Below are 13,210 nucleotides of genomic sequence, written 5' to 3'. Positions count from 1 at the left end.
AAAAAAAAGTTTAGAAAAGATATAGCTAAAGAAGCAAGAATAGTGTAAACTCTCTCGTGTAAACGAGAGAAGCCTTGACCACTGCACCTGCAAGAGGAAGAACGAGCAGAGAGAAGGCAGCTCTGGGCCATATGGAGTATTATGAAAAGCCGGTACTTCTACATCCTAACACCTGGGGCTCAAAAGGGGTGGACTTCTCTGAAGACTGCATAAATCTGTAGTACCTGTCAGGTAGCATAGCTCAGGAACCAGCATTATAGGCTCATGGGGCGTGTCCTGTTGGCTCTTTTTCCATTTGCCTTTGCTGACCAAAAGTGGCTGAGTTAGGTCAGTGACCACTAGACCCTGTTGCTGCTCAACAGAAACAAGAAAGAACACTGATGTACTATCAGTGAAGCCTCAGCAAAGTCACATAAATATGTACAGAAGTGCATTTTGGGGTCACCAACAGAGGCCTGGGGGTGTGCTGGTGATACGGTTTCCTCAAGTTTAAGAACGCATTAAAGATACTCTTAATATTCTCTTAGATAGACGTCCCGCAGATGGCCTCTTTTTTTCGGTCAACACACGTAGCCAAGGAAAGCGGGATTCTCACAGACATTATATTGGGGGTCATTGTACGATCCTTTCACTACATATAAGTAAACGTATGACAGACTCTTAGGATCTGTATTTCTCACTACAGCACTGTCTTAAAGATTCCTCAAACATACTTGAGAACTTTCAAGAGGATTCCCAGACGAAGGGGTGGGCAACAAACCCAGTCAACTTTTTAGAGTTGCAATTCCACATCTATTCCCAACATGCCTCCCGCATCATTTCTCCTAAACTCTCAGTCCCTGCTTCCAGGAGGAAGAGATATTTGCCAAGACTTCCTACTCCTGGGCTGCAATTTCCGTGCCACAAACTGCCTTTACTCTCCAACACACAGCAATGGTTCTTCATAGATCCTTCCATGCCGATCAGCAAGGTCCTCATCAGTAGGAATTTAGCCACATGAATTCTGGTATTATTTGCCTGCTAAACATCCCGAGAACTTCAAAGGAGTTCCTACCCGCGACAAAACTTCACATCCAGTGTTCATGGCTCTTTTTCTCTTAAGCTGAACTATTAGTTTTAATTCGTATGATCTCATTGCAGACTATACGTGGGGTTTTTTTCACCCTTAGAGTAGTCTTTACTTATTTGAAAGACAGCTGGGATTCACCCCCATTTTCCTGGTTCTAGAGTCTTCAGGCCCAAGCTTGTGCAGGTGTCTACATGTGTGTAGAATCATGGCATCCTTTTAGGGCCTCATCTATCAAAACCTTTGGACGAGCTATTCTTCCTGTCAAAAACTTTGGGAAACACGCTTATTTCCCATAGCTGCCATGCAACATCCTAGAAGGATCTCCTCCTCCAACATCAACTTCTGCATCTAAACAGGAGTTCTGTGGTCCTTCTTTGCAGCATTATGAAATCTTTTTTAAAGGCCAGGATGGTACTTTCCTTCTAAGGGCTCATCGATCGATTCCAGGATTTTTCTAGAGATCATGACAACAGGGCAACTAAATTGCCATCTGTCATTAGACTGAGTTCCCACCAGGGCATCCCAAGACGACCCAAATCGTTTCAAATATTTCAGCCCATCTGTTTTTTTTTTTTTTTCTCAATTAAACCTGCTGAAACCACAGTCTTAGGTTTCTTTTACATCCAAGGCTCCTGCCTATCAACTCGTGCCAAGAAGGTAGTTTGTCTTCATGTGATAAATCGTCTAATTATCCCCAAACCCACTGCTCTGTGATGCCAGCATGTGTGAATTTACTACAACCTATATATATTTGAACTTCTATGTGCTAGTCATGGTATCAGACAGAAGAGGTATTTACAAGGAGCAAAACCAACATTGTCATGCCCTGGTAGAACTCTGTCTACAGAGAGGGGAGAGATTCATAAAATAACCACTCAAATACAGAATTCCGAATTGGGATAGACGCTATGAAATGCAAGAGCACAACAGAACAGGGGGACCCCACAGAGGCCTGAGGTTGCAGGTTGGTGTGGGGGTGGGGCGGATGTACTCTGGATACCCAGCACGGTTCTTCTCAGTCAAGGACATTTGAGGTCAATTTGGAGAATGAACAAGCAAATATCAGCCTGGTATCTCCATCTACCACCTCCATCAGAGCCTAAGTCAACCCCAAAGTCCCTAATCTTCTCACACCGACTCCCCCATTGTAGTAAATAACTCTGGGCATCCACTCACTTCGTACCTCTCCCACCCTAATCCTGGTCACCATTATCATTGACCTAAAGTGACTTAGCCACCTCCTCACTGATGTCTCTGCCTCCCTTTTTACCCACATACAGCCCGTTCCTTGTAATTAGACACATATCTGTAAAATAAAACGTATCACTTCATCCATCTGTATAACATCTGACAATATCTCATTTGTCTCAGTGGACAGAACTTTATACAACGTGGCCCCCACTTCATCCTCTGATTTCATACCCTACAACCCAAGGATGTCCTCCCCGCAACCATGTGCACTTCTTCACAGAATAATCTAGCCTTGTTTGGGATCTGGATACATCTCGCCCATCTGGAAAGTGGGGTCTTTTCTCTTCTCCCTCATTTGCACACAGCTTGCTCCTTTCAGACCTTCACATACCAGCTTCTCAGAGCTTTCCATGACCACCTACTCTGAACCACCAGACACCGTCCATAATACCTCTCAGTGTTCATTATCTGGATATATCCCTCATAACCCTTAGAACAGTCTTGTCTGCTGTATCTCTTCCTGCTGTAAGGATGCAAGTTCCTTAAGACCAGACAACTCAGTAGTCTTACCAATGTATACCCAAGATGTGTAATGGGCACTCATTAAGTGCTTTTTTGGACTGAATGAACAAGAACTAAGTATGAAGCACAAGTGAGGATAATGTAATAGCACCATCCCCTTGAAGGGATGCCAGAAGGCTGTGTAGCCTTAGTGGTTCCAAGTAGCCATGGTTTGGATTCCAGTATAAAAATACAAGCTGTTTTTTTTAAAAAATATTTATAAGTTCTTTCCATTTGCTACAGATATCTGTAATTCCTTTCTCTCATCTGCCAAAGCTAGAAAACTAATCTCGTCAACTAGCGTATCTTTGTGCACCAAGCTAAGTTTACTTAGGTTTTTCTGAACAGAGATTGAGGAATCCATGAGTTCTGCGATTCCACACACAGCTGACATGTTTCCAGGTGGTAATTAGTCATTTGTTTCTTCTTTTCAAACCAAATTCTATAGGGCTCAAACTTCTATATAAGGAAAGTGTTCACATATGAAGTCTTGCCATATTTTCTACCCAATGTTCCATCAACATGTTTCAAACTACCATAGCCTCCTCTTAGGCCCACGGGAGAGGCCATATTGGAGCCATTCTAATCATGTGACATTACCCTATATATGAGGCACTCGAATGCATGGATAATAGATCTGTCAAGTTACAATACCACAAAGGAGAAATTTTATAATAGATTATATATATGTTATAGGTTAATAGATGACGTTATATTATTAGAATCTAACATACAGGACTCTATATTGCACATGTATTTTTATGAGACGTATATTTGACTACATAATAAGAACAAAATGAGATTTAAATACATTGAAAGACAGGAGATTTCCTACCTCCTTCTGGTAGTCTACAAAGGTGATTTCCTCACCACCTGATTTCTTAAACGTACTTCTGGGAGTCTCCTCCCAATTAATAGTATCCACTCGATAGGTTCTATTGTTATACCTGTGGAATGGTCACAACACCTAGTATTATTCCCAACATATTTATGGCATGGGATCATGTAAGAAGTGAGAAGCTTTAAATCCTACAAGAAATTTCAGGATATATCCACTTTAGTAAATTCATATGACATATAATTCACCTATGTAAGGCTACAATCCAATGGTTTCAGTATATTCACAGAGTTGTAAATCCTATACATTTGCCTACCCACCCTATTTCACATGAATTGAATGATACAGTATGTGACCTTTCCTGACAGCCTTCTTCCACTTCGTGTACTACTTTTCAAGGTTTATCTATGCTGTAGCATGATTGGTATTTCATTCCTTTTTGTTGCCAAATGACACACTATTTTATGGATATACATTTTTATTTTTCCATTTGTCAGCTGATGAACATTTGAGTTGTTAACACCTTTGAGCTATTATGAAAAATGAGATTATGGACATTCATGTATCAATTCTGGTAGGCATTGGTGTTCATTTCTCTTGGGTATAAAACTAGGAATAAATTGCTGACTCATATGGTGACACTATATTTAGCATATTGAGAAGGGCCATCCTGTTTTCCAAAGAGACCACACCATTTTTACTTCTACCAGCAGTATTTGACGGGTGGTTCCAACTTTTTCACATCCTTGCTAACACTTAATCTCTGCCTTTTCAAATTTAGCCATCATACTATGAAGGGGTATTTCACTGTGGTTTGACTTTGCATTTCCCTGATGGCCAATAATATTGAGTATCTTTTCATGTGATTATTGGCCATTTGTATATTTTCTTTGGAAGCCTGTCTATTCAGATCCTTTGCCCATTTTTTGAAAGTTGGGTTAAAGAAATAAGTGAAAGTTAGGTTCTCTTTTCATTATTGACTTGTAAACATTTCTTACATATGGAGAAGCAAGTTGTTCCGGAGATATGTGATTTCAAACGTTCTCTCATTCTGTTCCTTTTTTTTTTCTTTCTTTTTCTTAACTTTAAATTTTTTGTAACGTTTATTTATTGTTGAGACAGAGAGAGACAGAGCATGAACAGGGGAGGGGCAGAGAGAGAGGGAGACACAGAATCGGAAACAGGCTCCAGGCTCCGAGCCATCTGCCCAGAGCCCGACGCGGGGCTCGAACTCCCGGACCGCGAGATCGTGACCTGGCTGAAGTCGGACGCTTAACCGACTGCGCCACCCAGGCGCCCCTTCTTTCTTTTTCTTAACTTTAAATTTTTTGTAACGTTTATTTATTGTTGAGACAGAGAGAGACAGAGCATGAACAGGGGAGGGGCAGAGAGAGAGGAAGACACAGAATCTGAAGCAGGCTCCAGGCTCCGACGCGGACTGCGACATCGTGACCTGAGTTGAAGTCGGACGCTTAACCGACTGAGCCACCCAGGCGCCCCCCCCCCTTTTTTTTTTTTTACTTCAAAGAAAGAAAGTTTTCAATTTGGTGAAGTCCAATTTATGTTTTCCTTCTGTCATCCCTTCTCTGTTGGCATTTTATTTTATAAGGTTTTCTCTAAGCCAAAGTCAAGAAAATTTACTCCTAGATTTCCTTCTAGGAATTTTATAGAGTTTTAACGCTTACCTTTAGGTCTATTTTTAGTTAATTTGGGGGATAAATTGGAGTTAATTTTGTATCTTCTGTGAGGAATGGCCAGGTGGATATCCAGTGGTCCCAGCAATATTTGAGGAAACGAGTATTCCTTCCCCAAGAAAGCGGTCTTGAAACTCTTGCTGAAAAAAAAAATCAATGGACTATAAATGTGAGGGTTAACTCCAGAATTCCCAATTCTATTCCATTGATTTTTAGGTCTATCGTCATACCAGTATCCCACTGTCCTGATTCCGAGAGCTTTGTCGTAAATTTTGAAATTGGGAAGCAAGAATAAAGTCGAGGACTCCTAAGATGATGCTGGCCAAGCAGCTTTACATCCACGCTCTTCAGCTTAAAATGTCTGGTCTAGAAGAAGATTAAAAGTAAAACACTTCCGTCAAGTGGACATTTGCGAATGGATGATAATTAAGCCCTGATTTTTAAAAATAGTTAGACACAAAGCAAGAGAAATGAAATTTGGAAGGAGCATATTCTGTTACATGTGAGAGCAGGTTCAGAGCAGGTGACTGGATCAACCTCAGGAATCACAAGAGCAGCAAAATCTACAACTGAATCTTATCTCTCTCTCATGCTGTAGAGCCAGATGAGGAAAGCGTGGATGGATTCTCACCATTCCCATGCTATTTCTGCCTCTGACCTTTATGTTTATTGATTCGAAAACTGTAGGACCATCTCTTATGGGGGGAAAAGGTTCTCAAAGAGATTGGATAGGTTTGTAAAAAGCAGACTCACAGGACACCTGTGTGGCGCAGTTGGTCAAGTGTCCGACTTCAGCTCAGGTCATGATCTCATGGTTCGTGGGTTCGAGCCCCACATCAGACTCTGTGCTGACAGTGCAGAGCCTGGAGCCTGCTTCAGATTCTGTGTCTCCCTCTCTGTCTCTGTCTCTGTCTCTCTCTCTGCCCCTCCCCCACACTCTCTCTGCTTCTCTCAAAAAAAATAATAAACATTAAAAAAGTTAATGAACACAGATGTAAAAACAATTGATCCAACTAATTCTTTAAAATTTCCATAGCATCTTTCCTTTGGGATTTGTTATCAACATGCATTATTAGATCAAGCAGTTTGCATTCGGAGCAGTTTGTGGTTCACATCAGCACAGAGGGTAATGCTGGTTTCATACTCAAGAATAGAAGCACTATATCCAGGCCAGATTACCAGCCTGCAAACAGAAGACATTAGATGTAAGGGTCAAAGTCCAAGCTCTGAACAAGGAAGCAAGCGTCCCAGGGTTGGAACTTGGGGTCTAAAATTGGTGCTTAGGAGTCAAGCAGTTTCAATTTCTTATTTCTAGTAAGAACTGATCTTTTGAAGGACCTTTCCAATAGAGATTTACCTGATGGGCTAGTTATAACTCTTACACTCTCTTTGTTAAACCATATTGTTACCACCCACAGGCTCACACACCTATAGCCACACACATGCGTATGTATGTATGTATGTGAGAATATATAGGATATAGGTGTATAAAGTATAAACATATACACAATATATATACATACATACATACATACATACATGTAGCTATAATTACTATGATTGAAAGTATTTAAGAGAAATTTATTATCCAAATTTGAGAAGATTTAGACTTCTTATGAGGTTTATATAACTACCGAATACCTCAAGGTTTATGCTTATCATTCTAGGACTGTAAGAGTGAATCTTTTCACTTCGTTTCAAATTTACATGAAATTCTAACTGAATCGTTCATGGCCAGTGGGTACCACTGAAAAGACCATCACTTATAAATCCTACTGCTTCAAATGAGAGTCACTTTCTCAAATGCTTCTATGGTCAGGTCTGTAGAATGTGAGGCTTTCCACTGTGTACTTACGATTGAGGAACTCCGTGGCCTCATTCTCGTTGTAATAGTTGCGACCAACTTGCTTCAAATCCATCATCTTCAAAATTCTAGAAATTGGAAGAATGGATTTCGTGGCAACCGCAGTGAATATTATTAAGATTTACTAACAAACACGGAGATACACTGGGGCGAAGAAATCGATCAGTGACTTTGTTTTACAAACGATTAACAGGAAGTGCCTGATACAACAAGGAAATGACATTGTAAGGTAGATATTAAGGCCCCTTGAACCTCCATTTTTCCCTCCTTTACATAATCTACAACAAAGGGTCATGGGAAGGTCATCAGAAGGTCCTTCATCCCCAGAAATGAACTGAAACCTCTTTTGCAGACTACGTGCCTCTAATTTTCGTTTTCACTATTTGTGCATCACCGTAAGTGTAGACCACCAAACAAATGTAGGGGTGCCTGCGCCAGACTTTGGCTCAGGGCATGATCTTGCACTGAGGGCTCAAGCCCCGCACTGGGCTCTGTGCTGACAGCTCGGAGCCTGGATCCTGCTTCAGATTTTGTGTCTCCCTCTCTCTGCCCCTCCCCTGCTTGTGCTCTTTCTCTCTCTCTTACAAAAATAAAAAAAACATTAAGAAAAGAAAACAAATGCACATTTACTCCAGGAGAAAGAGGCATCGCTGTGCACAGTTGACATCTGCCCCTCCCTCGACAGGGAGCAGGCATGGGATGTGGGGGTAGGCAGGAAGAACAATGTCAACAATAAGCCACAGAACTCAAGCACATCTAGGTGAGGTTCCAGTGCCGATGCATCTCAAAGATCGCTTGCCCTCCCAGAACATGAGGAGACCTCGAGAACACAAATTCTAGGACCAAACAGCTATGTACAGTGCCACTGACACACTAACATACAACCAAATCTCAAGCAAATGAAATCTCACAAACACACTTGCTAGAGAGAGTGTTGTAATAACGTAAGCAGTCCAGTGAGGTGGGTTTGAGTCACTGAAGAATTCAGTGATGACCTTCACAATCTTGTTGCCCCACCGGCTGACCAGTTCTGTTTTCTGAGGTAAAGAAACAACAAAAAGGTCTAGTGCTCCTTCCAAGGAGAGGACGCTCATTACTGGACCACAAATCAACAGGTCACTTGGGTGTCTGGCAGGAGCAATCTTAACCCCCAGAGACACAGGCAGGTAGAATATACGATTTAGGAGACCCAAATGAGGGTCCGAGTTGAATATTTACAATGATTTTTTTTTAACTTAAGCTCCTGTAAATTATGCACTTGCTAACTAAATACAGGAGTTTATTGAAGTGGGGTGTCTGGGTGGCTCAGTCGGTGAAATGTCTGACTTCAGCTCCGATCATGATCTCACATTTTATGGGCTCTAGCCCTATATCGGGCTTTGTGCTGACAGCTCAGAGCCTGGCGCCAGCTTCAGATTCTGTGTCTCCCTCTCTCTCTGCCCCTCCCCGGCTCACACTCTGCCTCTCTCTCTCTCTCTCTCTCTCTCTCTCTCTCTCTCTCAAAAATAAACGTTTAAAAAAATAGTTTTTAAAGTTTATTGAAGAGGGTCGGCTGGGTGGCTCAGTCAGTTAAGCCTCTGACTCTTGATTTCAGCTCAGGTTATGATCTCACGGTTCAGGGGTTTGAGCCCCACTTCAGGCTCTGTGCTGTGTCAAACCTGCTTAAGATTCTTTCTCTCTGCCCCTCCCCCAATTGCTCACTCTCAAAAATATTAAATTAAGGAAAAGAAATGGACTATTAAGTCCTTCCAGTTCTGTGTGTGTATGCGTGTGTGTGTGTGTGTGAAGATTTGGAACAAGAAATAAAAACTTTTTCAATACTTCGTTAGCATTTGAGCCCTATTTGCCATTGGAAAGGTAAAAAATATATATTTTGTTCTTAAATTCATTTTAACCACAAAAATGAGGCATGAGGGAACATCAGTGATAGCCAAACACGGCATGTGGGTTTTGTTACAAATCCTATGGGCAAGAGATCGAGAGGTGTCCATGAACCATTGTATGAAAAAGGTATATTTGCTATAATACAGGGAGAATGTGAGAGAAAGAAAGAACAAAGGTCAAGAAAATGTCCACTAACAGGAGTGCCTGCATGGCTCAGTTGGTTAAGTGCCCAACTCTTGACTTCAGCACAGGTCATGATCTTGTGGTTTGTGGGTTCAAGCCCTGTGGCCCTGCACAATCAGTGCAGAGCCTGCTTGGGATTCTCTCGCCCTTGCTCTCTGCTCCTCCCCTACATGTGCTTTCTCTCTCTCAAAATAAGTCAATAAACTTAAAGAAAATGTCCAATCACATTACTTACCCTGCTTTTGTAGTTTATGAGGCAGTAATAAAGAGTTCCCATCTAATGTGGGACACTCTCCAATTACATGTTTATGCTGGCAGAGCAAATCTGTACGAACTTTTCCATCTTCAACCTCTGGCATGTAATCAATGTTGTACTTATACGTGAGGAGTTGAGGGCGAGAGGTCACTCGGAAATGGTTGGTGAATAGCTTCACCACTCTACCTTGCATTCCTGCAAAAACCGAGGCACATGTCAATAATGAAACAAGTTGACCAATCGCTCCCAAAACAATGGAGACACCACAATCTTGAGAGCTTAAGTTAGGTCAAACCAAGACATGAACAAGTAACGTACACTTATACACACCTGATGCCCAGACTATGTACCGGCCTTTTAGAGGACTCCTCACACAAACATACATTTAGAGTTAAAACAGGAGATTAAAATATTAAATTAACAGTAACAAGAGATCAAAAGAAAACCTCTTGTAACACAAAGCTTCCAAAAGGGGAGGGCGAGTGGGGAGCCACTGTTTGTAATAGTGTTTAGCATTCAAAAAAAAAAAAAGGCTCAGCACAACCAAAGAACTGGGTCATTTGATTTTAGTTGCTATAAAAGGAAAAGAAAACTGGCAAGTACATCCAGGTCCCTAAAATAGGTCTCTATTTCTGCAAAGGTGGAGGTTATTACAACATGAGAGGGTGGGAAGGTACCTCTACTCACAGTGATGGGGTGAAGCTCTAAGATTCTCAAACACAAAGGAACCTCAGAACAAGATCAACACGAACAATTCCCTAACGCTAGGTTGTTAAAGGCCACCACACCTGTTGTGGAGTCTTTCACATGTTCCAAGTACTGTCGGGTATTCACCACCTGGTCTTGAAAAATGGCTCCAAGAACCCTTTTCCCCTTCAGCGACAGTGCCTGCAATCCAGCCCCCCGCTGAAGTTCCTCTGCACAGAAACAAATGCAAAAACCATGAATTTTATAGGATAAAAAACAAATGGAAACGTAAACAAAGGACAATGTTAAGTACAACTTAAGTTGAGGTGGTTGGAGGTAGAAAAGAGGGTTGTCAAAGGATCCAAACAACAGTAGTTCGGTAATGGATCACCAGAGAAGGTGAATGTTACCCAGAAGCCTTTCTCAACAAGACCCCATTCTGTGTCAGCGGCTACCCGAGCACCACATTCATTGCTGCTATGGCGTTTGCCTCCTTTCATCCGGTATTTGTTCAGAGGGCAAGCTTCTTCTAATCAGAAACTTTGTCCTTTCTCTACCTTCTTTATAGGCTAATCACCTGGTACCAGAGTGCCCTCTAGTGGGCATCAGAAAATGCTGACTAAATAAACAGTCCTTTCAAAAAAAAATGCATGAGAGGTGTTTGAGTGGCCTCAGTGGATGAAGCTGAGGACTCTTGGTTGCAGCTCAGGTCATTATTTCACAGTTCCTGAATTCGAGCCCTGCATCAGAGCTCTGTGCTGACAGCATGGAGTCTGCTTGGGATTCTCTCTCTGCCCCTCCCCTGCTCTTGCTCTCTCGGTCTCTCTACATCAACAAACTGAAAAAAAAATTATCAAAAGCCAGTTTCATGATTTTTTTTTTAAAACAACTGATCGATTTTTTTTAACAGCAACTGGGAAAGGCTCTCATGTTATTTTTATCACACTGTAATATTCATCTAATTGAACTATTTTACAAGGTGACTATTTGAGCACAGTGCAAGGCAACCTTTCACAGATTATGAAAGAAACCTCCGTAAATGGGTAATACAGTCCATGCCTTGGGTTGCACAAACTGGTTTTCTTCAAAATGTTACTTCTGGAAGCTATTATCCCTAGCTTATGATGCTCTTAAACAAACACAGTCTGAATTTCCATAATAGAAAATCATTTCATTTTACACATAAGTTTTTAAATGATTTTTATCAAACTCTCAACTAATTCCTGACACACCCAGCAATCAAATTTATCATATTCAAACTTCAGTGAAAGAAAACACCAAGCATCATTCACTAGTACTTGTTACATACAGTGTACTTACATAAAATATTAATAACCCCTGAGATGTGACATAGATGATAAAAATAGGTGTCTTAATATTGTATATTCATGTTTATCACGTCGTCTTACGGGGTCTGGATTTTGTCTCAGTTTATTATAAAAGTATCTACAACAGAGGATACCAAAAGCAGAGGAAACAGGAGCAAAATAGACAAGTGGGAATTCAACCTAAAAACTTTCTGTACAGCAAATGAATCAATCGACAGAATGATCACAGAGAGGGAAAGGATGAGAAGAGGAATAATTAGCAGGCCTCTGCAAAGTGATGGAGAAACCTGGGTAAAAGGGATGGCCGTCTACACCACCTTGCATAAAATCACATCAAGTGCTCCCTCTCTGCTTCCTTCATGTTTCCCTCCCACACCTTGTTCCCACGCCTCTGCTTCTAGGAGAGAGATCACATGCTACACGTTCCTACCCAAAGAAACAAATAGCCACGAAAGAACACACACCCATTTCTGGAGGTGATGAATATGTTTAGTACCTTCGTTATAGTGATGGTATCACAGGGGAGTGCATAGGAGAAAATTCATCAAGATGTATACAATCAATGTGTGCAATTTGTTGTAAAAAGAGGGAGGCAGAGAACATCAAGTTAAGGCAGCAAATGTTAACAGTTGATGAATCGCAGTTAACAACTGATGAATTCAGTTGATCAATATATCAAGATGCTTTGTGCTGTGCTTGAATTCCTCCGCCCACCACCCCCACAGGTTTCAAATTGTATCAAAATTCAGAGGCCTAGAAGCTGTGAAGAAAGCATTTGTGCATTCCTACTTAGCAAATGCAGGATGTAAGCTGTCAACTGAGAGAAGAGGCAGAGCTGAAATAAAAAGCAAGGTTATTTATTTGGGGTCTCAGAATTGCAGTTTGGGAAAGACACCTGTGGGCAGCAACCAAAAGAGTGCCTCTACCCTCCCCACCCCCATCCAGGGAATAAAAGTAAGAGGTTTTTGAAGACAAGAGGGAATGCTTGTATAAGTCATTTACTACGAATTCTGATGACCAAGACTGGTGTTGGTGGCAGGAAAGTAAACTTGGTGACCGTACCTGGTTTCTAAGGCTATCACTAAGCGGGGTCTCTCACTGTAGCAAGCTGCAGGTGTTTGGCCCGGTTCCAACATTTGTGCTTCTCCTACCGGTGAGGATGTGCATAAGGCCCATCTCCTTCCTGGCCTCTGGCTCCGTTGGAAAACCTGTTGACATAAGTGACTATTTCATGTCACCTTTCACAATGTAATATATTGAAGGAGATAATATTAACAGGCCAAAAGTGAAGCTTGGGCTCATGTCCGTGTTGTGGTGAAAGCAGGCAACCCAAACCCTAAAGCCCTTGATGCAGTGGCTGGCACACAGTAGGTCCTCCATATAGGGTTCTAGTATATGGGGGGGGGTGTTGGTTACCAAGCAACCATGTCGCATTCTCTGGGCCCCCCCGGGGACTCTCGGTGGAGATAGTGGGGTGGTGGGATTGTGGCTGAGGCTCCCCTTGCCCAGCAAGAAGCAGGCGTAGGTCTCAGGCCAGGCCAGTAGGATGCTCCGTCCTTGGAACGGGAACCTCCAACAGCTGGAGCTCCTTCCCCCTGAGTGGTGGCACCCTAACCACTCTGTCCTTGCCAGGCGACTATTCCCAAGGGTCTCTC

At 42.0% G+C, this 13,210-nt stretch overlaps 1 long non-coding RNA gene across 6 annotated transcripts in view; it reads right to left on the bottom strand.

The window, feature by feature from the left end:
- LOC122478391 overlaps positions 1–10,602 on the bottom strand; it is a 42,260-nt gene extending 31,658 nt beyond the window's left edge. The window contains exons 1-6 of one of the 6 annotated variants that reach the window (XR_006295985.1): positions 10,329–10,602; positions 9,520–9,735; positions 7,209–7,285; positions 5,584–5,719; positions 5,345–5,493; positions 3,657–3,768 (exon numbers count right to left, since the gene is read on the bottom strand). This is a non-coding gene — a long non-coding RNA (uncharacterized LOC122478391). Of the gene's footprint in view, positions 1–3,656; positions 3,769–5,344; positions 5,494–5,583; positions 5,720–7,208; positions 7,362–9,519; positions 9,736–10,328 lie in introns of all 6 variants that reach the window. The other 5 variants (XR_006295981.1, XR_006295983.1, XR_006295984.1 and 2 more) reach the window with 5 other exon arrangements.
- Positions 10,603–13,210: the final 2,608 nt, after the last annotated feature.

The sequence above is a fragment of the Prionailurus bengalensis genome, unplaced genomic scaffold (genome assembly GCF_016509475.1).
Source record: "Prionailurus bengalensis isolate Pbe53 unplaced genomic scaffold, Fcat_Pben_1.1_paternal_pri Un_scaffold_58, whole genome shotgun sequence".
Classification (NCBI taxonomy): Eukaryota; Metazoa; Chordata; class Mammalia; order Carnivora; family Felidae; genus Prionailurus; species Prionailurus bengalensis.
This window is presented reverse-complemented; position numbering and strand designations above follow the sequence as displayed.